General features: G+C 36.7%; 1 long non-coding RNA gene across 2 annotated transcripts; it reads left to right on the top strand.

The window, feature by feature from the left end:
• Positions 1-1739: 1739 nt before the first annotated feature.
• On the top strand, positions 1740-19917 carry LOC144377485 (uncharacterized). 2 transcript variants are annotated; one of them, XR_013438490.1, is made up of 5 exons: positions 1740-1899; positions 4725-5853; positions 7075-7374; positions 8945-9036; positions 17714-19917. It is a non-coding gene; the product is annotated as an uncharacterized LOC144377485 (long non-coding RNA). The 2 variants fall into 2 exon arrangements; XR_013438488.1 differs by lacking the exon at positions 17714-19917 and adding an exon at positions 10450-11403.
• Positions 19918-24311: the final 4394 nt, after the last annotated feature.

A 24311-nucleotide genomic window follows, 5' to 3' on the forward strand; every position in this document is an offset into this window, starting at 1 on the left:
TGACTGCCATTTGGTTCTGCCTGAGAACAGGATTTCATGAGGGTAAGGAAGAGGAGCTATTAGATTTTAGATCTCTCAGTACAAAAAATTTGAAATGCACTTGCCAAGTAGGTAAGATGGCCAGAAAAACTGCTAATCCCCAATTATAGTAGATTCTGAAAATACTATAATTGAGGAAGAATTTCAGTTCTGGTTATTCTTTGTCCTTCAATATTTGCCTCTTCTTATCTTTAGGGGTTTGCAAGATATAATGTGGGCTGCAATGTAATACATGTGGTCACCTCCAGTGTTCATCAAGGCTAGTGTTCTTCCTATAATAAGGGGACTAAGGCATGATTTAGGTGTATTTCGTGACACCGTTCTTAACAGTTAAGGATTCACATTTAATAATATATTATGAGTCTGTTTTTTTCTACTTTTTAATGAATTGTTTACTTTTTTGAATTGTGTTTTAAGTTCTGTCACAAATGTGGCCATTTGAATGGTTATTTGAGAAAAATAGCCACTGCTTTTATCTATTTGAGAAAAATCTTAGAATCCTAAGACTGAAAAGAATCAGGAAGATAGCAAGTGGGTGAACCTTATTCCAACTGTTTTCATTTCTTTTTCTAAGTTATCAGTTAGGGACTCTAAAAAATCAATCCAATGCTTAACAAAATGTGGTTATTCCCTACTATCTCATTGAAATCTTCCCTACTGCAGATTAGGGGAATTCCTTGACCTATTGTCAGAGGAAACAGGATTACTATTCAGCTGTCATTCACTCTTCTTTATATATAGCTATTATTGTTTTTTAAAATGTAAAGTGTATATTTGAAAAAAAGATTGATTCTGTGAGATACTTCTAAAGTCATAGTCAGATGTCCATGATAAAGATAATTTCTGTTATGTCAACTGAAAGGACTAATTAATGAAATTGTATTTACTTCAGGGTACACATAATTCATTATGGTTATTGAGATTCTGCACAGAGATATAGTGAAAAGGAATTTGACTTTTATAGAAGAAGAAATGTTCAAAACAATGAAGGTGGTGGATTGAGTCAGGTGAACTGAAGATTGGGTCAGTTGAGTAAAATGATCTCCATTTGATGGCATTTATAATTTGAAATACCCAGTTTGCCATTTGACTTGATCTGATAATCTTCTCAAGCAAGAAATGAAAATGTACTCCACTGAATTTGGCATCAAAGAGTAAAAATGATAATAGCATTAATTTGACTAATGTTCTAAAACTTTCTTGACATATTACCTTTTTTTATAATCTGTTTTAGAGACAGGAGTGGGAATATTCTACCACATACTTGCTATGTACACTTAGTCAAGTTGCTTGAACTTCAGTCTTTAATAACCAATTGAAAATGGAGCTAGTACCTGCTTTACCAACCTAAACAAGATGATGGTGAGGGACTTGAAATGGGAAGTCATATACAGACTGTTCTATGGGCACAATATACCTCCTCAACCAGATTCAAATATTTCTGAAGGAGGGGCTGTTTAATTATTTATCTTTTTGATTGGCAAAGTATAGCTCATAGTAGACAGGAAAATTTTGTTCGCTTTTATGGAAATTTTACTCAATAGTTTTCTCCACAGATGATTTTATAAAATAAATAAATAGATAAATAAATAAATAATAGAAGTTCATGTCTCACTTTGTTATCAGAGAATTTCAATATGCAAATGGCTATTCAATATTTCTTTTCTTTCCTTTTTTTTTTTTTTTTTGGTACCAGGGATTGAACTCAGGGCACCCAACCACTGAGACACATCCCCAGCCCTCTTTTGTATTTTATTTAGAGACAGAGTCTCACTGAGTTGCTTTGCATCTTGCCATTGCTGAGGCTGGCTTTGAACTCACAATCCTCCGCCCCCGCCTTCCAAGCTGCTGGGATTACAGGTATAATGTACAATTTTATATTTAACAATCCTTAAATAATAACAACAACCAAAGATGGTAATCTCCCATAAAAGATACCATCTTACAAATTCAATGCCTTTAAAACCTTAAAGGCTCACTGATACTCATGAAGAAACCTTTAAGAGGTCAGTATTGGCCAACTTCCAAGGCAAGTCTAGCACAAAAACAGACAAACATATAGAATGTGGTTAATAAATGATTGTTGAATAAATTGCAGTCTTATCTATTGTTCCACCCACCCATTCTTCCTGGACCCCATCAGGAATCTTTATTTATAGAAGTAGTTACTGCTTGGGCAACTAGAGATACCAGAAGCTAGAGTGATTCCTGGAGACTAACCCAGAAACCACAGTCATGGGCCCTTACTGGGGACCTATTGTTCCTGATTAAAAAGAAAACAATGCAATGAGAGCATGTTTATTGTAGTAAAGTAATAGCTACCATTTATTTATTTAAATTTGCAGTGCTGGGGATTGAACCCAGGGTCTTGTGCAAGCTAGGCGACTGATCTGCAACTGAGCTACTTCCCACTCCTCTTGTTATTTATTGAGTCCCTACTATGTTCACATACTTTGTTTTGGGTCTATTAGTTTCCAAGTCCAAAGTCCCTCACTGTCTTCATTGCAAGGAAAACTTGAAGTATGTATCTCAAGGTCATGAAAACATGAGGAAGGAGCTCTCGACAACATGAGCTGATCTGCAATTTGTGTCATTTGTAGAATTAAAAACTTGAAGCAGATGGCCTCTAGTTGTTTCTATCAAACATGATATATTTCTCTTACCTCATAGACCTAAATACTACCCATGAAATCTTTTCTTTTTTCCCTCTCTACTCTTCTTTTCCTTCCTTCCTTCCTTCCTTCCTTCCTTCCTTCCTTCCTTCCTTCCTTCCTTCCTTCCTTCCTTCCTTCCCTTCCTTCCTTCCTTCCTTCCTTCCTTCCTTCCTTCCTTCTTTCTTTTTTTCTTTCTTTCTTTCTTGGATTGGAGGAACTCAAAACATACTTTACCTCTAAGCTACATACTCAGCCCTTTTTATTTTTTATTTTGAGCATGCCAAGCTTCCACCTTAATCTTCAGAGTTGCTGGGATTACAGACATGTGCCACCCACCCAAGAAAAATTTTCTTAAAAAGGATTTCAATATTTTTTTTTTTTTTGCGGGGAAGCACCAGGGATTGAACTCAGGTAAAACATTCCACTCACGTCCAGGGTATTCAACTACTGAGCCACATACCCAGCCCTATTTTGTTTTTTATTTAGAGACAGGGTCTCATTGAGTTGTTTAGCACCTTGCTTTTCCTGAGGCTGGCTTTGAACTCGTGATCCTCCTGCCTCAGCCTCCTGAGTTGCTGGGATTATAGGCATGTGCCAGGGTGCCTGGTGATTCTATTATCTTTTTATTTTCTGGTTAACAGAGGCCACAATTAGTTATACTTAGTAGTCAAGTATGATGATATATCAAGTTTTTAAAAGTGTTTAAATTAAAGATAACATTTAGGTTGGTGCAGTATTTAGTGTCATATGTTAAATATTGCTAAAACAAAATTTAAATTTAAAATGTGCATTAATTTTTAGATTGGTTTCTTTAAATCAGTATTTTTGTTTGAGGTTTGTGTTGTGTTTGGTGTGAGGACTGGTCAAAATATGGTGAATTGTGTTATTTTAAACATAATCTGGCTGGCAAATTCACTTACTGAACTACCTCTTCATTTTTGCATTTATTCTTTAAACCCTAGAACAATTCTCTCTTTATTCTAAGATTGAAAATGAAGAAATCCATATCACAAAATATTTTAAGTATTTCTATTGAAATGGGACACTGAATTCTATTTGAGGAAAAGATTCTAATTCTTTAATATCTCGTGCCATTTCAGCATTAATAATGTTTTTCAACAAGTCTCTTAAAAGTGCATGTAATCGCGAGACTTGCGATGCCATGGTAAAGGTGCACTGGATGTCAAGGGAGGATTGACAAAGATAAAGTGATTCATCTTGGAATGCAAGCTCCCCAAGGGCAGGTGCTTTGTCACCATAGACCTACAGGACCAAGGGTTTTGCTGAAGGAGTTAATGTTAGGTCTGTCTGTCCTTACCATTGTGGTTGTACCTCGGGGGAATTTCCATTGATGGTGCAGACATCCGTTTTTACCACCTGGATCTCATGTTCATTGTAAGTGGCTGGTTCAGGATTAGATGGCATAAGGTTTATTGGGGTATCGTCTGGATTTTTGTCCTTTGTGTAGCCTTCATTTTCCCAGGGGAAGGAGGCCAGTTTGGGAGAGAATTTGCTCATGGAAAACTTGGGAGAACTCTTAGATTTTTCTACTTCTTTTCCTTCTGAAAAATATAATTAATCAACAGTTAAGATAGAAACATACTTTTTCTTTTGGCTCAAAGCTGAATTGGAAGAAGGAGATTTCGAAGGATAATTACCTGGGGAAACAAAGAGTCTGGCTGCCGAAACTGCAGTTCCAGCCTCATTTTCTGCAACGCACTTGAACTCCCCAGAGTCTTCAGGAAATGCTTCCGTGATAATCAAGGTGCAGACTTCCTCTGTAAAGGAAAGAAATCCAACTTTATTGGCACATTAGGATGCTCCAAATTCAAAAACCAAAACTTAGGATGATACCAGGGAGAGTGGTGATTCGGAATAGATTTTGGGGAATTAAAAAAATAAAAATCTGTCCGATTATATATTTTGCCATCTGAGTAGGCTTATGACTCTAAATCTCAAAAATACAATCGAAAACAATCCCTGTATACTTGTTCTTCCTGGACTCTCAGACATGTCTGTTTTCTCTTTTAGAATGAGGTCTTTGAAAGCCGGCATTACACAGGGCATGATGATCCAGTGATCAGGGAGGCTGAGGCAGAAGAATCACATTTGGAGGCCAGCCTCAGCAACTCAGTGAGGCCCTAACAACTTAGCAAGACCCTGTCTCAAAATGAAAAATAAAAAGGACCGGGATGTGGCTCAGTGGTAAAGTAACTTTGGGTTCAATCCTCAGTACCAAAAACCCCCAAACCAAACCAAACCAAACCAAATCAAAACAAAAGCACTTTATTCCTTGACTTCTATATTTCTGTAGCTTTAGTGCTTAGCATAAAAATACTTTAGAAACATTTTCTGAACCGACCTAAAAATTATCATTTCCTTGGTGCTTAGACCTAATTCTGTGTGATGGACACCCCACTTATAGCTATACAGAGAACGGTTGGGTGTTTGACATCAAGACTGCTTCTGTGTCAAGTTGCTGAGTCACAAACACTAAATCAAGTAGAATTAGAGGGGAATGTATGGTCTTTGAGGGCAGGGATCTTAACAGTCTGGCTCATTTCTGTCTTCTTAGTGCAAAAAAGAACCTATCCATAGTATGTGCTCAGTAAACATGTTGATGAGTGAATAAATGAATAACTGCACTGACAAATCCCAGGTTCCTTTCTTCTGTTGTTTCAGTTCAGAGCTGGCACAGGGTAGCTCCAAAAGAGCGAGTGAGGGCAACAGTGACTTAGGAGACAAAGGTTATTGATGCTAATTTTGATTTAATTGATTATTAAGATGTTGAAGAATAGCACTTACCAGGAATGGATGATAAACAAGCTTCTGGAAGATAAAACAGGAGAAAAGAGAATTTAAATGATGATAATTAATTTAGTTGGGAAAGGGGCCATGAATGTATGAGAAATAGCAAAAGGCAAAATAAAAGATTGACTGAAGTCTGGAGTCACAGATTATAAATTCATTAGAAATTCTGAAAATGTGCATAATGGAACGAATGATTGGCAGAGTGCTAGAACTTAATTTTTGTCCTGGCTCTACCACGAAATTGCTCTGTGAATTTTAAAAATTACTTTACTTCTCTAGGACTTAGAACTTCATCTCTAATATGAAACGAAGACTAAATAAATATCTCTTCTCTGGGTGTGAACCATTGGTGAGACACATTTTTTTTTCCCCAAAGAATCATTTTAATTTTTCTGATTAAATTTTTAAATTAAATTTTTCTGATTGTATTTCTGATAGCAGTTTTCTCACTAATAAAATGGGGGTAATAACATATATCAAAAATGTATAAGAGGGCTGGGGATGTGGCTCAAGCGGTAGTGCGCTTGCCCGGCATGCGTGCGGCCCAGGTTCGATCCTCAGCACCACATACAAACAAAGATGTTGTGTCCGCCGAGAACTGAAATAAATAAATAAATAAATATTTAAAATTCTCTCTCTCTCTCTCTCTCTCTCTCTCTCTCTCTCTCTCTCTCTCTCTCTCTCTCCCCTCTCTCACTCTCTCTTTAAAAAAAATAAAAAATAAATATTAAAATTCTCTGTGTGTGTGTCTCTCTCTCTCTCTCTCCTCTCTCACTCTCTCTTTAAAAAAAATAAAAAATAAATATTAAAATTCTCTGTGTGTGTGTGTCTCTCTCTCTCTCTCTCTCTCTTAAAAAAATGTATATGAAAAGTTGTTTATAAAGCATAAACTCAGACTTTAACATGAGGTAGATCATCATTCTTGCTACACTTCCCTAATTATTTTTAGAAAAATTATGCAATAAAATGTATAGAAAGTTGTGCATCGATTTTCATCCATTTTACCTTTGAAAACATATGTCTAGTCTTACATTTCTTTTTTTGTTTATATGCCAAGAACTCCTCAAGAAGAGAATTAGGATGACTTTATGAAAATAAACCAGTCTTTTCATAGCTATTAAAATTATTTTCTTCAGTTGAGCGCTGCGATATACACCAATAATCCCATCTGCGGAGGAGGCTGAGTCAGGAGGAGCATAGGAGCCCAGGGGTTCAAGGCCAGCCTAGACAACATAGGCATATGCCACCTCAAAAAAAAAAATGTATTCTTTCATTAAAACAAACAGTTATCTTTTCTTTTTTTTTTTTTTTTTTTTTTTTTGTGTGTGTGTGTGTGTTGCTGGGGACTGACCCCAGGGCCTTGTGTGTGCCAGGCAAGAACACTACCAAGTGAGCTCTATCCCCCAAGTTGTTTTTGATGAGGAATTATCGGGATTTGAAAAAACAATTATTTAACAGTAGAAATCATTTAGCCTGTAACACATCAGCTATTGAACTACTTAAAAACATGAATTTGATTTCAAGGTTAAGTAAGTGCAACTGAAAAGTTTGTCATGATACTTTTCCTCAGAATCCGGAAGTCATCTGAGCTGGCAATCTGCTCTTCCTCTCTGTACCAGTGAACTTGAACCGAAGCCGTGGCCTGCACTCGGCATTCAAACACGACAATCTGACCTCTGGTTGTAGAGATGTCTTGAAGATGCTGAAGAACAGAAACAGAGTTCGCTGAAAGGAAGAAGCTCCTGTACCATGTGCCACCTGCAGGACATGTGCACACTTTGGCACCTGTGACTGTTGAGCACTGACTGCATGTTAAGCAAAACGAGGAGCGGCTGGGCATTGTTTGAGACCTTATATTTTACAGTCAAGTGTAAGTTATTTTCATCTTAACTTCATAGTGTACAATAAAAAAAAATTTGTTGTTGGCTTCCCTCAGAGCCATTTTTTCAAATTAGAAAAGAGATTAGTGGAAACGCCTTTGTTGTGATGAATTTGATTATTTTGTGGAGTACGTATCTAGTCACAGATTTGGTCTTTATTATTTTGTTTATGGTAGTATGGACAATATTGTTGTATGTGAAAGCCCCTGAATCATGATTTACAGGACCTGGGCCAGAATCTCAACTGTCACTGGCTGGTGGAAGCTGGTTCTAGGAACGTAGAAAAGACTCAGCCTCTGTGGAACTCAGGTTCTTTGTGAAACAGGGCTAGCAAAATGCACATCCTACCTGGAGGATTTGAGGCTCATTTCATATAAATAATCTAAAAACTTTCTGCGAGGCCTAAAAGTTATATTGATATATAAGACGTGTTTATCAACCATAGCTAGTTCAGTCTCATGATGCACAAATGAGCGAGTGAGTGGTGTTGGCGGTAAACCTACATCTTAAATCCGGATCCCTCTTCCTTCCCTACCTGCAACCCCAAGGTTCTCTAAAACCCAGAGTTACATTCCAGATTATAACTTGGTTCTGAGGCCAGAGAAGGATGTATCTAGATCCTCTGTCAGGTCAGACCTACATGAGACCTAAAGACAGCCTAATCTTGACACCTGCTGACAGATGTGTGCCTCCGAGGAAATGCGGGTTAAATCCTGGCCCTGTTTTTCATGCTTTGGGCCAGCAGTGGGCAGTGGTTCCGGTTCTGTTAGATTTCATAACTAGGAAACTGACCAGAGAAGGCTCAGGTCTAGTTTTGTTTTAACTTATGTGATTGAATTCAGATGTTTTCAGTGGATGGCTGGGGAAATAGTGGCCTCTGACCATGATCTTAGCAGCAAGTAGCTACTACCTTGCTGGTTGACTCTATCAGAAGGGCATCTTATGAATCACTGGGAGAATTTGACTGTATCTTGAAGTCTGGCAGAGCATAGACTCCTTAGAAAGGATGGTCTAAGCATTGTTCTCCAGAGCTAGAGGATTGACACAGAGCAAAAGACTAAAGAGCATGGGATAAACCAAGCGTTGATCTGAAACATCGAGCCAATCTTTTTACTCTTTCCTAGCCTCAGTTTTCTCCTATATGAAATAATAATAATATCTGGAGTCTCTTCTGGTTTCTCTTTCCTTCTTCTTACTCTTTCAATAAAGTCTACCATTTATCTATAAAATCCAAATTCTGTCATGCAGTACGGATAGGTTACCTTGGTGAACACAGGGGCCACCACACAAATGGATCCTGACAGGCTACTGCAGGGGCTCTGCATCTGTGTTGGAGAATAAAAGAGAACATGATGCCATCATCCATTTTATCAAGGCCCCCAAACCCAAGTACTTAGTGGCCATAAACTAACTGCATTCATTCTAGTTACTATGAACTAGTCCAGTTTTAGCCACTACCCACCCTACCCTGAGTTTCCTTTTTGGAAAGGATGAGACTTCTAATTTAAATGTCAGTTTGGATGTCTGCTCTGACGCCACCCTTTCTTCTTTTTCTTCCAGCATTCCATCAGCGGAGATGATGAAATAGAACACTGGACAATTTGCCTTTGAGAAATGGTTATTGGCACGCACTTAGAGACTGCATGTTAAAGGTTTAAATAACTTCTAAATATTACTGACTAAATTTTTTTTCTCCCTTCATACAGTTGCTCTGGTCAGTTTTTTAAAAAGGCATCTCCCTCCTTTTTTTTTTTTTTTTTAATTAAAAGGGAATTCATTCCTTGGATTATTGGAATGCTCTGTTAGGGAACTGTTGCTCTGGTCTGGCACACAGACAAATGGCCAAGTCATAGAGCTCCCCTAGAGTTATTCCTGACACCCATTAGTTGCCTTTCCTGTTCCTTCTGAGGTTGTGTAGATGGAGCTGTTCTTGTGCATGCTTTTAAAGAAAGTTGTATCAACTTTTTTTCTTAACCTTGGCCTCCATTACTGGTACCCTCTCAGAAGGTTTCATTTTAATGAAACCTACCCTCTGGGGGTCAATACACAATGGTTGAACTAACGTAGAATAACTTGATCTGATGTTGGAGTTTTCATTAACTGGAGAACTGATGGTCAGAGAAACTCTAGTGGTTTTCTTCTTTATCCTGTGGGGAAATCAAAAGCAAACAAAACCCAGTAAGAGAAAGATTCAAGGTGACTTTGACAGCACAGCCTTACTATATACTTTTGAACGTAGCACATATTTTTGCTTATATTTCTTAGTTTTCTCTAGATTTTAGTAATAATTTCAATGCCTTCCCCCCCCCTTGGAAATATATTATTAGAGAATTATATCTCCCAATAATTCCACTTTAAATTTTCTTTGCCTTAATGTAGTAATCAATGGACTATTGTGAAATAAATTATCCAGAAGAAATAATTCATAAAGCAAATAGACACTTCAGAGTTTCTCTGGGAAGTCTTAGGGTATTTATTTTTTAAGTGGAATTTCTCCTATATTCATATGCAACAAATGCACATCCACATATGATTCTGTGCTTACTCTGACATGTCTGTTGCATATTCCAAGCACAATTCCAGAGATGACACTTTTTCTTACTTTCTTGGGCACCTACATGAAAGAAAAAAGAAAAAAAGAAAAGGAACTCTGTCTAAATTTTGCTAGCATTTCATAAAATATAGGTTAAGTATATGGTATTTAGGACCAGCAAGTTAGTTACAGAGAGCAGGTTAATCCAAAACATTGGAATTCTTAAGGATGGAAAATTCTCAGTTCGAAAAGTCCAGATGTTTACCTTTACACAATTATAAAGCTTGTACCTAGAAAAGGTGTTGAGTCATTTCTCAAAAACATCATTTCAAAGGATGTTATGGCTTTTTCCTTCTGAAACTCAGGTTGAAATTTGATTGCCTTTGTAAGGGTGTTGGAAGGTGGGGCTCTTAAGAGGTGATTAGGTCATTAAGAGGAATTAAGGCCTTTCTCAAAGGATTAGTTACCCCAATAGTGGGTTGTTGTAAAGTGAGACTGACCCTTGTGTTTTGCTTCTTCTGCATGTGCCCAGTACCCCTTTCAATTTCTGACATGTTATGAAGCACCCCAAGGACTTTACCAGAAGTGGCTACTCAATCTTGAATTCCCCTGCCTCCAGAACTGTGAGTCTGAATAGACATCTTTTCTTTATAAATCATCCAGTCTTAGGTATTCTGTTATAGCAACCAAAAACAGACTAAGACAGAAGACATAGATTCATGTCTGTGAAATTATGTTTTGATCTGAGGCCTACAGCATATTTGTGATAAGGGATCCATTGAAATACCTTGTAGTGTACCTTATTGAAACACCTTGTTGTACTTACAATAAGGAAGAATGCTGTCTTGGTTTTGGGGTGGCTACCATGACAAACTACCTTAGATTAAGTAGCTTATAAACAATGCAACTTTATTGCTCACAGTTTTGGAGGCTGAGAAGTTCAAGATTAAGGAGCTAGCAGATGAGATGTTCAGTGAGGGTTCTCTACTTTGTAAATGGTGCCTTGTTACTGCATCTTCACATGGCAGAAGGGTTAAGGGAACTCTCTGGAGTCTCTTTCATAGGGATATTAATTCCATTTGTGAGGTTGGGTCCCTTCTGATCTAACCACTTCTCAAAGATCCTAACTCTTAATACCATCACAATGAGTATTGGATTCCAACAAATGAATTTTAGGGGATATCAACATTCAAACCATAGAAGATGTTGCCAATGTTCTTATAATCTCTGTGATGATTTTCTAGAGAAATGTATCTCATTTGTTAGTATCAGGAATAATTGGGCTTCTCCCATGTGATAAGTTTAGTTTCTCTTCATAGACACTGTGAATCTTAGTATTGGTATGTTTCTTTCTGTGTTAGCTACTTGAAAGTTTAGAGTTACCTTCAGAATCAATAGTTCTACAGATATGAGAGTTAGGATCTTCTGGACTTGTAAACTGATCCTTTAAAAATAAATATGTAGCTAGGGTAATTTATTTTTCTAAACCAACATTTAGATCCCATGCTCCACAAAGAACTTTTATGTTATTACAGGACAGGTAGATTGGAAGATGTAGATTAGCTTTCATAACAATATATTATATTATGAAAGCTACTAGTTTATAGAAATAGAATAGTTAAAATTAGTTAAGATTTAAAATTGATATTTAAAATTTTAACTCTTTCAGACCATAGAGTTACTTTATACCACAATACTTTAATGAAAAAAATTAGCTCCCCCTTTAATGGTAATTGTGCATATTGTGTTTGACATTATCATTGGGACTAGATTTGTCTAATCTCCTCCTAATCTTAATACATAAATCCCTTCATACTCATGACTTTTTTCAGTCTTCAAAAACTCCTGATCATTTTGAAGTTTTATGACCTGATATCAGCTTGCTAATTGCTTTAGACAACAATTTAGGTGATGTACAAGATTTGCTAATACTACTTCATGTTTTATTTCTTAAGGTGGATAGTGGTTACAGAACATACATTTGGGTTTAAAATATATATATATATATATATACACATTCACACACAAACACATACATGTATACAGTTTATATATATATGTGTGTGTGTGTGTATGTATGCACACACACATATGTTTACTCCTTTGTATAAAATATCTCATAATACATTTGTAAGATTAAAAATAAATCTATGGGCTGGAGCTGCCTATTGTTTTATATTTGTAAGAGTTGACTTTTCCTTCTTTTTTCCTTCTTCTTTTTCCTTTTTTTTTGACCTTTTCCTTCTTTCTTTCTTTTCTTTTTTTTTTAGTCCAAAATTGTGCACAAACAGAAAGAGTGGCAGTGAAGGATAGAGGATTTAGAAGGAAGGAAGTAAAATTTTGAAACACTAAACTATGTGCCATGTACTGTGCTATCCCTTTATCTCATATGTGGAAAAGCCATCCATAACCATTAAATGAAGCTCAATAATGCAAGATATACATAGTAATAATATAAGTTTCATGATAAAATGCCATAATACACAAGGTGGATTCAACCTAAAAGAGATGCATTTGCTGGGCTTGGATCATTTTTCTAATGAATGAAAACTTCACAAACACTCAAACTCTTGCAGTGGTGAATGCTTCCGGATACCTTCTATGCCAGGACTCCAGGAGCAACACAAAAGAGTCTGGAGTTAGTTGACACAGTTAAATTATATGAAGCTTGTTTTAGTCAGCATTTTTGTCACTGTAACCAAAAGAGCTGACAAGAACAATTAGAGGAGGAAACATTTATTTTGGCTCATGGTTTCAGAGATTCAGTATGTGGTTGGCTGACTCCATAGTTGTAGGCCTAAGGTGAGGCAGAACATCATGGTGGGAGAGTGTGGAAGAGGAAAATAGCTCAGGATATGGCAGTCAGAAAGCATAGCGTGCTCCACTCACCAGAAACAAAATATATAACCCAAAGACACAGCCCCAGAGACCTACCTTCTCCAACCACACCCTGCCTGCCCAGTTAATTCCTATCAGTGGATTAAGCCATTTATGAGTTGCAGCTCTCAGAATCTACTCATCTCACCTCTGAATATTCTTGCATTGGTCTCACACATGAGCTGTTAGGGACTCCACATATTCAAACCATAGCAAAGCTCAATAATGCAAGATATACATAGTAATAATATAAGTTTCATGATAAAATGCCGTAAGACAACAGTAAGATTAATATCAAAGGACATTAAGTAGTGACGTGACATCATAAGAGAGCACATGATTACCTCACAGGATATTTGAAGTAGATGTTTGAAGTAAATAAGGGGACAGAAGCTCAGTTGGTCTAGAAGCACTTCTTGCACAGGGTAGATCTTCAACTGAACTTTGCAGAATGTTTAAAGTTGGAAAAGGAAGTACATGGATGTGAATGAGGAATAGGGGTTGGGAGCAAGTAGTGGCGAAGGATAGAGGATATAGAAGGAAGAAAGCAAAATTTTGAAACACTAAACTATGTGCCATGTACGGTGCTATCCCTTTATCTCATATGTGGGAAAGCTGTCCATAACCATTAAATGAAGTTAAGAACTCTGGGGTTGCTTGCCTGGCTGTACCATTTGGTACCTTAGACTTCCCTGGAAGTCTAGTTTTCTCCATCTGTAACAGGAAAAATAGTTTGTTTATTTCTAGGGTTGTTTTGAGGATTAAATAAGAAATCCCATAAATCACTTAATTCAAATATGGCATATGTCAAGCACTCAATAAATGTTAGTTGCTATTATTATTGTGATGGTCGTTAGAGATACAGGTGATATGCTGCCTTTCCTCAGAGGATTCTAATGTAGTTCTTGGTTTTTTGCTCTCTTGTAAACTTAGAACCTTGTATTATAATAATACACTTTTATTTTTAACCATTTACTATCATATATTTTTGTTTGGAAGCTTCTTAAGTTCAGGGATCTTTTCACATGTCTACCATCCCCAAAGTATCTAGTCTCACATTGAATACATAATAGGTATAGAGTTGATTGGTTTTATTGATTTTTTTGCAGTGATTAGTTTTCCTAGGAGGCGAGTGTTGCTTTGTGGTGTTTCCCTCAATCCCACCCCACACATAAAAGCAACTGATGCAGAAGAATTTCTCCTCTTTTGACCTTGGCAGTAAGTCCTAACACGGCATAACCTATGTACAATTAATTAACCATAGAATTATAGACCAAGAGAAGGCATGAGAAATCTTTTTGTCTGGTATTTTTTTATGTCATTTGTCTGGCATCAGAGAGATGATATTTTTGGTCAGGTCATACAAACTGATGGTAGAAGACTCAGGATTAGGATATAAGTCTCCTATCTTTCAGTTCAATTCCTACAAGCCTATGCTATTAGGTTTTATTATCATATATCTTTGAAACTATGGCCATTAGTCTATAAAGTTGAAATTAGAGCCAGGCATGATGGCACATGACTGTAATCCCACTGGCTCAGAAGGCTGAGGCAGGAGGACCATGAGTTCAAAGCCAGCCTTTATGACTTAGGCCCTAAGCAACTCAGTGAGAACCTGTCTCACAAAAAAAGGACTGGAGATGGTTCAGTGGTTAAGTGCCCCTGAGTTTAATCCCTGGTACCAAAAAATTAAATTAAATTTAAAAAACCCATAAAGTTGAAATTAGTTTTCTTGTTATCAGATTAGAGTGTATTTATAATTTTGAATTTACTGGGTAATACAACAGCCATTATACTGAATGTAAACTCCATGAGGTCAGAGACAGTCTGTTTTGCTCATTCCTGTATCTCTAGTGCCTAGAATAGTGTCAGACAAGAGGCAAACAGTATATATATGTATGATGAATGAGTGTGTTTTTGTTAGCAGTATTGGTTGAGATTTCAGCTAAGAATGTTTTTGACTTGAGAATATCTAACCTTCAAGTAGCAAAGTCTAGAGAGAAACCCAATAAACAACAGAGAAACTGGCTGTGGCAGGAAGATAAAAATGTAATGCTTCCCCCCATGGGAAGAGAGGGATTAAGTGAGAGAATGTGCATGAAACTTCTGGAACTTCTTGGAAGAACCACACTTTATAAATAAATATAAGGTCAGTTGGTGCAAGAGGCTAAAATTTCCTCTAAGCTCCTTGGCATTCTTAAAGGAGAAGCTGGAAAATATTAACAGAATTGTTTTGGTGGTGAGTGGGATTCAGGTTTTACCACTGGAAATTGTCCTATGCCCCTAGGCTAATGAGAAAAGCAACAAGAACAAAATCTAATCTTATCCAAGGGAAATCATGAGGGGGGCCTCCCAACATTCCAGATGCTTCCTGTTCCAAGAATGAGCAATCCAACTTCATAGGCAAGGCACTAGGCAGCCCACACTTTTCTTTTAATCCCTGGAACGAGGAGGCCAAGTAGGACTTCCAATTTCCTGCCTCAGATCTTCCAACCAATGAAAGGTGAAAATGATAACTAATGGGATCAAGAAATGCCCTGGATCTTACTGGGGGTGTGCCACTGAGTTGAAAAATCTGTCTGAAGATCAGTGTAGAAATGGACAAGATATAAAGAAATCGTCGTGTTGGGAGAGAACACTAAGGAAGTCTGAATTGTGGTTTTAAATGTCATCAATTGGTTATGACTTTGGAAAAGAACTTTGGAGTCTCAGTTATCTCATATCTGATGAGAAGTGAGATACTCTCTAAAGGCTCTTCTAGGCCTAATATTTGTTCTTTTAAAACATTTTTTTTTTTAATTTGAGGGTCTGACCATGCTTTTAAGTCTCTGATCTTCAGAAATGCCAGAATAGAGGAAATCTGTACCAAGTAAGAGGAAGAGAGATGTTGGTGCTAAAAGCAGGGGCAGTTAGTGCCTGGGACAGTGGCTTTGCCTGCCACTCCTTCATGTTGAGCCTTAGAAATTACTTAAATAGTTAAAAAAGTTATTTATTTGTTAAAATAGCTCTTTCAGAATTCATTTAAAGTAAGTGATAAAAACAAAATCAAACATACAAAGGAATAATTTCTGAAAAAAAACTCACTCTTAAATATTGGGTTCTCTTGCTAAAGTCGCTGTAATCTTTGTATTTGATTCCTCTATATTTCCCTCCTAGGGAATAGAAGAGCAGATTTTCAAAAGAATATAATGTCTTTTGTTTGACTACTATGAATATACCATACTCCAGAATATCAAAATAAAAATGTGATCCCTACAATGCAAACTGCCCTGAAGTATTCCTTCTTGATTTTAGGTAGCACTGGGGATGTCCTTGAGAGAAAAAATAGCTAGGAATTTTACTTTGGTGATGAGTTATGCTTGCAGGCTTCATGTCTCACGTAAATGGTAACCTTTGCTGAGTGTAATCCTAGCTCTTTGTAAAGAGAACAGAATTAGACTCCACCAAATGAAGAGTCCAAGACCTTGGCAATGTTACATTGGAAAGATGACAAGATACATGGATATCATACAAATGAACAATGACGATGCCCTCATGGCATTGCCTGAATAGCTAGGGTGTATGCAGAGTTGTACTAGCTTCGTGGATATTATGTGGGTTCAGTGATCTGAAAAATAAGGCATTCAATCTATTTAGAAGTGAACAACTCAAGAATTTGATGGTAGTTCTATTAGAAACAAATGGGGAAAAAAAGAGAAATGAGGTAAAGAGGGTTTTAGTAATGCATAATATTTTAAAAGTTTTAAAATATCACCTTAGTGAGATTGCTTTGACTATACAATAAGCTAAAGTTGGTATGTTCTTTTAAAATGTTACTTAAGTTATTTGACTTGGTGACAAATTTTATTGTGCTATTCCAATCAATTTTCTTTTGTTGGGTTGGCCTATTTTATGATTCTATGTTTATTTTAAATATTTATTTCCTACTTGGTAACAGATACCACACTAAATAACATTTATTCCCATAAAGATAATTAATTTGAAGTCTCCATAAAGCAACAGTTATCGTGAAAGATGCTTGTTTTTAATTTTAGCTATAAATATATTTACATATATATTAATACACTTAATATGGTTATTATTAATGTAGAATGTAATATGTTAATATTAATTAGAACAACTAGTTATATAACATATTAGTATATAATAGTATGTAATATTATTTAATAATTATATATGTTATATATGTCCTGGATATACTCCTAGCCCCAAATAAATATCTTGATGTTGGCTTTGAAACATTCTTAAGGAAGTTTTGGTATATGGAAAATTCTAAAGACGTGCCTTACCATTTCCTCCCTAGTTTATGTAGACCATTTTCTACTGATTTTAATTTTTCTAGATCTCTTGATTCTTTACCATACCTCCTTCATATTTGTCTCTGTCTATCCCCTTTTTGTCTTTTAGAAAAATAAATTACATTTTTAAAAATCTCTAACATATTAAGCTAATGTCAAGATTGAGCTATTGTTTTCTGGATGATTTGAAATTTTACTTGTTTGCACTTAAAATTTTGCCTCTTACCCAGAGTTTTATCAAGTTTCTGGATTTTGCTCAGTGAAAAGAAAGAAGTCTGGGGGCTGGGGTTGTGGCTCAGTGGTAGAGCACTTGCCCAGCACATGCAAGGCCCTGGGTTGGATCCTCAGCATCATAGAAATAAATAAATTACATTAAAGTATGTGAAAAAAAAAGGAGAAGAAGGACGTCTATTCTGGCATTATTGATCATCTATCTCTCCATTTTAGAATAAAATACTCACTGTTCTGATTTTTAGTTTCCTTTAATATCTAATCAGTATTTTGATAGAGTTTCTAATAACTCCACAAGTTATCATAAAAGATACCTGTTATAAAAAAGGTACTTTCTACTTGGTATCTATGTCGCCTAACCCTTACTCTAATTGTTTTCTTCTTGTTAAGGTCCTCACCATTCATGGCCTTTCTCAGATGGCTTCTTCATCAAAGGATATGAGACCAGGTCATGAATTACGCATGTTGCTGCTCTTCCCCCTGATGCGGAGATCCTAGTGGACTTGGAAACAACTGGGTCTTATCTTAAAGACTGCTCCCTGGGAGGCTCTTCTGGGACATGCAGTTTTTCTCCTGTGGCTTGTTGTTTGGGATCAGGAATTCAAGAAGTGCTAGCTGGGCAGTTCATCTCTAATCTGTGGGCTAGCAGATAGGGCTTGATAATGCGTGTCCACAACGATTTCTTCACTCTCAAGTCTGTCACCTTGGTTTCCTTCTCTCTCCACTTAGTGTCTCAGTCTTCAGGGCCTCTCTGTGTGATGAGGGCTTCTCACAGCCTGGTGACCTTAGAGAAGTTGGATTCCTTAAATGAAGGCTGCGGGCTCTAGAAGCAAGTGTTCCAAGAGCCATCGCTTTTAAATGAAAAGTTCTTCCACTTTGTTTTGTTGTAATTTCCCAGACTCTCAATTTTGGAAATACAGGAACTACTTTTAAAGGGCCCATTTTGTAGAATTCTTCCATATAAAAAATTCAGGCCTTAGGACTCAAATACTAAGTTCAATGGGTGTTTCGTTTGAATTATATGGCAAGGTATTTCTTGTTTTGTTAGGGAAATATCAATTTCAGGTAAAGATTGGATTTTGGATACTTTGTTAAATTTGATCATAAAATAATGACATCAAATGGCCTTGGGGCAAAGGAATAGTAGGTCAGAAGCCCACATTTCAAGTGAGTGATCTACAGTGCTTTTTGGGTCTCTTTTCTCCAACACGTACAGTCATCAAGCTGATGAGTGATATCAAAAGAAAAGTTGCCTAGGATTAAGAGCCTTATTGTCTTGGAAGAAATAAATATCTTTTCCATCCAATTCTTAGCAAAATTCTGCCACTACACTTTGGTCTGATCCCTCCCTAGAACTCTCTCCCATACACACGTGTTTTCTTCCTTTAGACTTATCCCTCCAAACAGATCTCTTCTCAAGGGTACATCAAAACTGATGTGTTTTATTCTAATAGACTGGTTCAAAGACACAATGTCTTCATGAACACCTCCCACCCCTCCATTTGTGTTTAAACTGGAAGAGCTCTCACTTCAACCCTGTGACACCCGATCCCGTGGAGGCATTCTGAAGCAGACAAGGCCTCTCAGAGATGGGGGAGATCAGATTCCTTTTAATGTCTTGAATGTCTTGTATATCCTGCTGAATGCAGAAGAGACCTTCATATTTAACCCCAAAACTTTATGTCCTTAGATGTTTGTCTCAAATATAGGAAGAGGATGTTTGTCTTTTAGTAATATGTTTTTATGTTATAAAGTCATGCCCAATTTTTAAAAGCAGTCATGGCACTTCTGTTTGTTCCCCCACCCCCTACCTCCTGCCCCAATACACACACACACACACACACACACACAAGTGATTGCCAAGAGGAATAGTGTTGTGTGCATAAGGACAGTTAAGACCACACACTGTCATTAGCTGGGTGTTAGGTTACCCACCACATGTGCTGGAGCTCTGTATAACTAGAAGACTCCTAAGAGGAGAATCTGTGGCATTAAGCAGGCTTTGCAAATTAAAGAAAAAGACCTCGCACAACCACCCTCTTTGAACTTTATTTTTAATAACTGCAAAATGAAGTTAATCATACAGGCGCTGTATTAACCACTTTATATACATAACCTCATTCGCTCTTCACAATAACCCCAACATGTAGGGATATTATTATTCCTGTTTACAAATAAGGAAAAACTCTGAGAGTTTATATAAATTTTCTAGTAAATGAAGAAACCAGGAATAAAATCCACCCAACCCATCTTTAAAACAGAGAGCTCTTAACCTCTATCATACAGATGTACTTCCTTGACCTGTGCAATATGTCCTCCCAATTTGTACAAATTGGGAGGTTTAGGGGAAAGGAGACCTAGGCTCTGAAGAGTAGCCTGAAGTTCTACTTTATATCCAGCCTTCAGTTTTAGGAGAGACCTCATAAGATTATGAACAGAAATGTCCACCATTAGCCCTCACATACACAGGATGGTGGGTCATAAACTTAACTCTGAGAATGGTCTCTGTTTATTGCTTGGATGTATTAGAAAATACATGTGTTGTCAAGATAAATTGAACTTTGCAATGTGTAAAAGCTGTTTGTTAAATGCGAGAGAGATGTGTAATAATTGTATTTTTTTTTCGATGCGAATCATGGTTGGGTTAAAGTCCCAAAGACCTTGGTCAGAGGCCTTAGTGAAGGCAGAAGAGAAAGTGTGTTCAGGAACTAAATATAATTAAGCAGCCCAAAGAGTAAATTATCACTAGGTCCAGGCCCCTCACTGTAGAATATGATGTAATGATATCCCACCATAGTTTTCTCAAGAAAGTCGTGAAGAATAACATAGGGGAGGAGAAGAGGGATTAGGGCAGGTTAGCAGGATGTCTTTCTCCAGAACTTTCTTCTATTAGCACGGTTTCATTTAGCTATTTGCCACCCTGACAGTGTTGAACTGTGTGAAGACTGAGAAGCTGCGGTACAGAGTTGAAAAGAGACAGTGACAAGCTCATGAGTCAAGGGACAGTCTGAAGTGCCAGGATGTGAGAAGAGACACCCAGGTAGGGCAGGAACTTTTGGAATTGAGGTCACAAAGAAAATGAGGCTTAAATGGAATGGAGTGAGGCAGGCAGGGTTTGTAGCTTCACAGTTTATCTCATGGTTGTCCTGGTTTCTACAGTCATTTCCGAGATAGTACAGAAGTGGTATCCCTAGAGTCATACAATCATTGAATATTAGAGTCCCATATAACCTTGGAACCCATCAAGTAAACCTATTCTCTTAATTTTAATTTAAAGGGAACTTACACAGTTTTCCAGTTGGCCCCCACACAGCTTTCATGTCTGATATTCACATTAGGCTTTAAGGTCACTTTCCTTTGCAATTTACTTTCCTGTTTAATATCCTACCCAAGGCCTAAGGATATAGTTCAGTGGTAGAACACTTGCCTAGCATACATGAGGCCTTCGGTTCAATCCCCAGCATACCATACAAACATACACATGCATGCACACACAACACACATATGCACACAAATTCTATCCATAAAAGACCCCATGAATGTTCGTATGAAGGAGATGTTTAGGTCGTTGGGCCTGATCTATCAGACAATAGAATGGGAATTTGTAATTTTGGTTAACTTTGTAGCCACTAGAATGAAATTAGTCAATCTATAGATATTTATAGTTGCCATTCAATGTATTCCCTTGTTTCTGAGGACTGGCCAACATATTTTAGGCACATAATTTGGATAACCTTTTGCTTTCTAGGTGCCCAAACATTCTGCAGGGAAATAAAAGATGATGATAAAAGCCCCTCAAATATCACTGGGTCAAGCCCCATCACGCCCTCAAAATTTAATGTGAATATGCATTACCTGCAAATGTTTTTAAAATGCAGATGCTGATTCAGTAAGCCTGGGATGGGATCCAGGAATTTACATTTCTCACTGACTTCTTGGTAAAACTGATGCTATTGATCTGTAGACTACACTTTGAGAAACAGCCTGAACATTGGTTAATGTGGAAAGCATGCACTGAGAATAGTGAGGAATTTGGTTTCCTGGAAAATATTGATTAGGATTAGATCTCAAAAAGCCTTGAATGCCGCATTAAGGATTTACATATTACATGTCAAAGAATCAATGCAGATTTCCGTACTAGGCCGAGAGTGATATGATAGGACCTGTACTTAAGGGAGATTTATCTGTCGTCATGTATAGGACAGATGGAGTAGAAGTTTCATATTAGGTATCAAGTAGCAGAGATTCAACTCCTGGCCCTTAATGCCAAGTGAGAAAAAGTTTCAGAAAGGAGAGATGCGGGGACTGGCAATATGGAAGTCCTATAGCTTTGCAAACTGGCCCTGAGTTGGCAGGTTAGGAGTTATTTGGATCATAAATTTCTTCAGTATGTCCAAACTCCAAGAGATCCCTGCCAATCTCTTGCTTTTTTTTTTTTTAACATGGTGTCATTTTTTAAAATACCTTTATTTTGTTTGTTTGTTTATTTATTTATTTTTATGTGGTGCTGGGGATTGAACCCAGTGGCTTATGCAGGCTAGGCAAGTGCTCTACCATTGAGCTACGACCCCAGTCCACAATCTCTTGCTTTTTAAAGAATTCAGTCACCAAATATTTAATTGCCAAATTTCTCTGCTAGATCTAATTTTAAAAAATGAATTAAGTGCCAAGTACAGTGCTCTGCCATAACAGGCATTTGTGTATCTCCTGGAATCTTTTTATTTTTTAATTTTTTTGTACATGGATGCAATACCTTTGTTTATTTATTTTTATGTAGTGCTGAGGATCCAACGCAGTGCCTCATACATGCTAGGCAAGTGCTCTACCACTGAGCCACAACCCCAGTCCCTCCTGGAATCTTTAATGCAGGTCCTACCCTTCATCAAACTCATGTTAATGGTGAATGAAGGAATCCATTCTGCTTACATCTCCTATTTTAACTTAACATGTAAATATATACTCTTGATAAGAATATGTACAAAGTAAGGACATGATAAATGCAAAATATAGGATAGTGATTACACTTGGGGAAGGGTAGGAGTAAGAGGAAAGAAGATCAACATAGATAATGTGATTATTAATACTATCTAGTTCTTGAGTTGAGTGATGGGTTCATGGGGTTTGTTATATTTTTTTAAAATAAAGAAACGAGCCAGTTGTGTAATACACACCTATAATCCCAACGACTCAGGAGGCTGAGGCAGGAAGATTGTGAGTTCAAAGCCAGCCTCACAACTTAGCAAGGCCCAAAACAACTTAGCAAGACTTTGTCAAAAATAAAAAAATAAAAAGAGGCTGGGGATGTAGCTCAGTGGTAAAGCGACCCTGGGTTCAATCTCCAGTACCAAAAATAAGGAAATAAATAAATAGATAAAAAAGACTGTGGATGCAGCTCAGAGGTAAAGTGCCCCAGGTTTAATTCTCAGCACTACTACTACTACTACTAATATTAATAAAGAAAAAGAAATAAGTCAGTAGATAAGAGAAAGTAGAAGTCATACATGTTAATTAATAATTCAAAATATGATTATTGTATTTTTTGTGCACCTGAGGACTATTAGAAAAACTACATGAACACACACATTCATACCTCATGGACAATCCTCCTGTCTACAGTGTCAGAGAGGGAACTAAAATTGCTACATCAGCCTATACCTATGGAGGGCTTTTCTGTGTAGAATAATGTCAGGATGCAGATAATTTAAATAGTTATCATATGTCTGACCTGATGCTTGGTGAGATCAGGTAAGGCAGTAGTAGCCCCAACAAAATACACCAACATTCTACTATCTAAATTTCTGCTCCATTTGGTAGTTTACAGAGTGCTTTCACAGCAGGTCACTTACTCAGAGTTGCATACTTGGATTCTTGAAACTGGGGCCAGGGCTTGCTTTATGAGTCTCTTAGAAGAATTTAATGTGCTCTGAGTATTGTCATACTTAATATTCACCAGACATTAAAGCTTTCCTAATCATTGAAATGGTACCAAGGCATAAAGAAATACATTCTGAGAAGTCAAATCCACTTTCAAAATGAAAATGATATATGAAAACTGTTCTCTTTTTGTTACCTGTTTGCGTAAGTGATTGCAATTCTGGCCCACTCTACTGAACATAAAGAAATTGCTAATTTTCAGGAACTTAGAATGTAATAAAATATAGTCAGTGCTAAAACTACTTTGAATATAATTTAATTCTTTTGGTGCATGACATATTTTTAGGAAATTGGGTGTTACACACACACAAAAAAATGAGTTTTCCAGACAACTGAAACCAAATTACTAGTGCCAAAATATTTTTAAAAAGAAAATTAGTAGGGCTTGGATTATGGTTCAGTGGTAGATCGCTTGTCTAGCATGTACAAGGCCCTGGGTTCCATCCTCAGCATCACATAAAAATAAATAAACAAAATAAAGGTATTGTGTTCAACTACTTCTAAAAAATAAATATTAAAAAAAGAAAATTAGTAGATGTGTGAGGCAAAAATTCTAAAAATTCAGAGAGTATAAAGAGTATAAAGTGAGAAGGAATAGTTGATCCTTTCTACTACCCAATTTCTACTACTAACAGTTTTTTATATTCTTCCAGTAAATTTTTCTGCTCATCCAGTTATTTATGTCATTTTTTCTTATTTTTTCAAAAATGGGATATTACATATACTATTCTATATTTTGTGTTTTCACTTACTATATTTGAGTCATCATTAGATAATAGCACATTAAAAAATCTAATTTATTCTTCTAAATTTCTACATAGTATTTTATATGGTTCATAATAGTTAATTTAATCAGTTCCCTGATGAAGAAAATGTGGATTGATCGAAACAAGACTTAAGTGATTATCTTTGTAAGTTTAACTTTGTGTACCTGTATATTTATACCAGGGAATAAATATACTTACATGGGGGAAACATGTGTTTAAAATTTGAATGGTTATGGTCAAATTGTCCTTTTCTAAAATAGTGCTTTCTCATCAGTTTTTTGAGTACA

This window comes from Ictidomys tridecemlineatus, chromosome 1, assembly GCF_052094955.1.
Source record: "Ictidomys tridecemlineatus isolate mIctTri1 chromosome 1, mIctTri1.hap1, whole genome shotgun sequence".
Lineage (NCBI taxonomy): Eukaryota > Metazoa > Chordata > Mammalia > Rodentia > Sciuridae > Ictidomys > Ictidomys tridecemlineatus.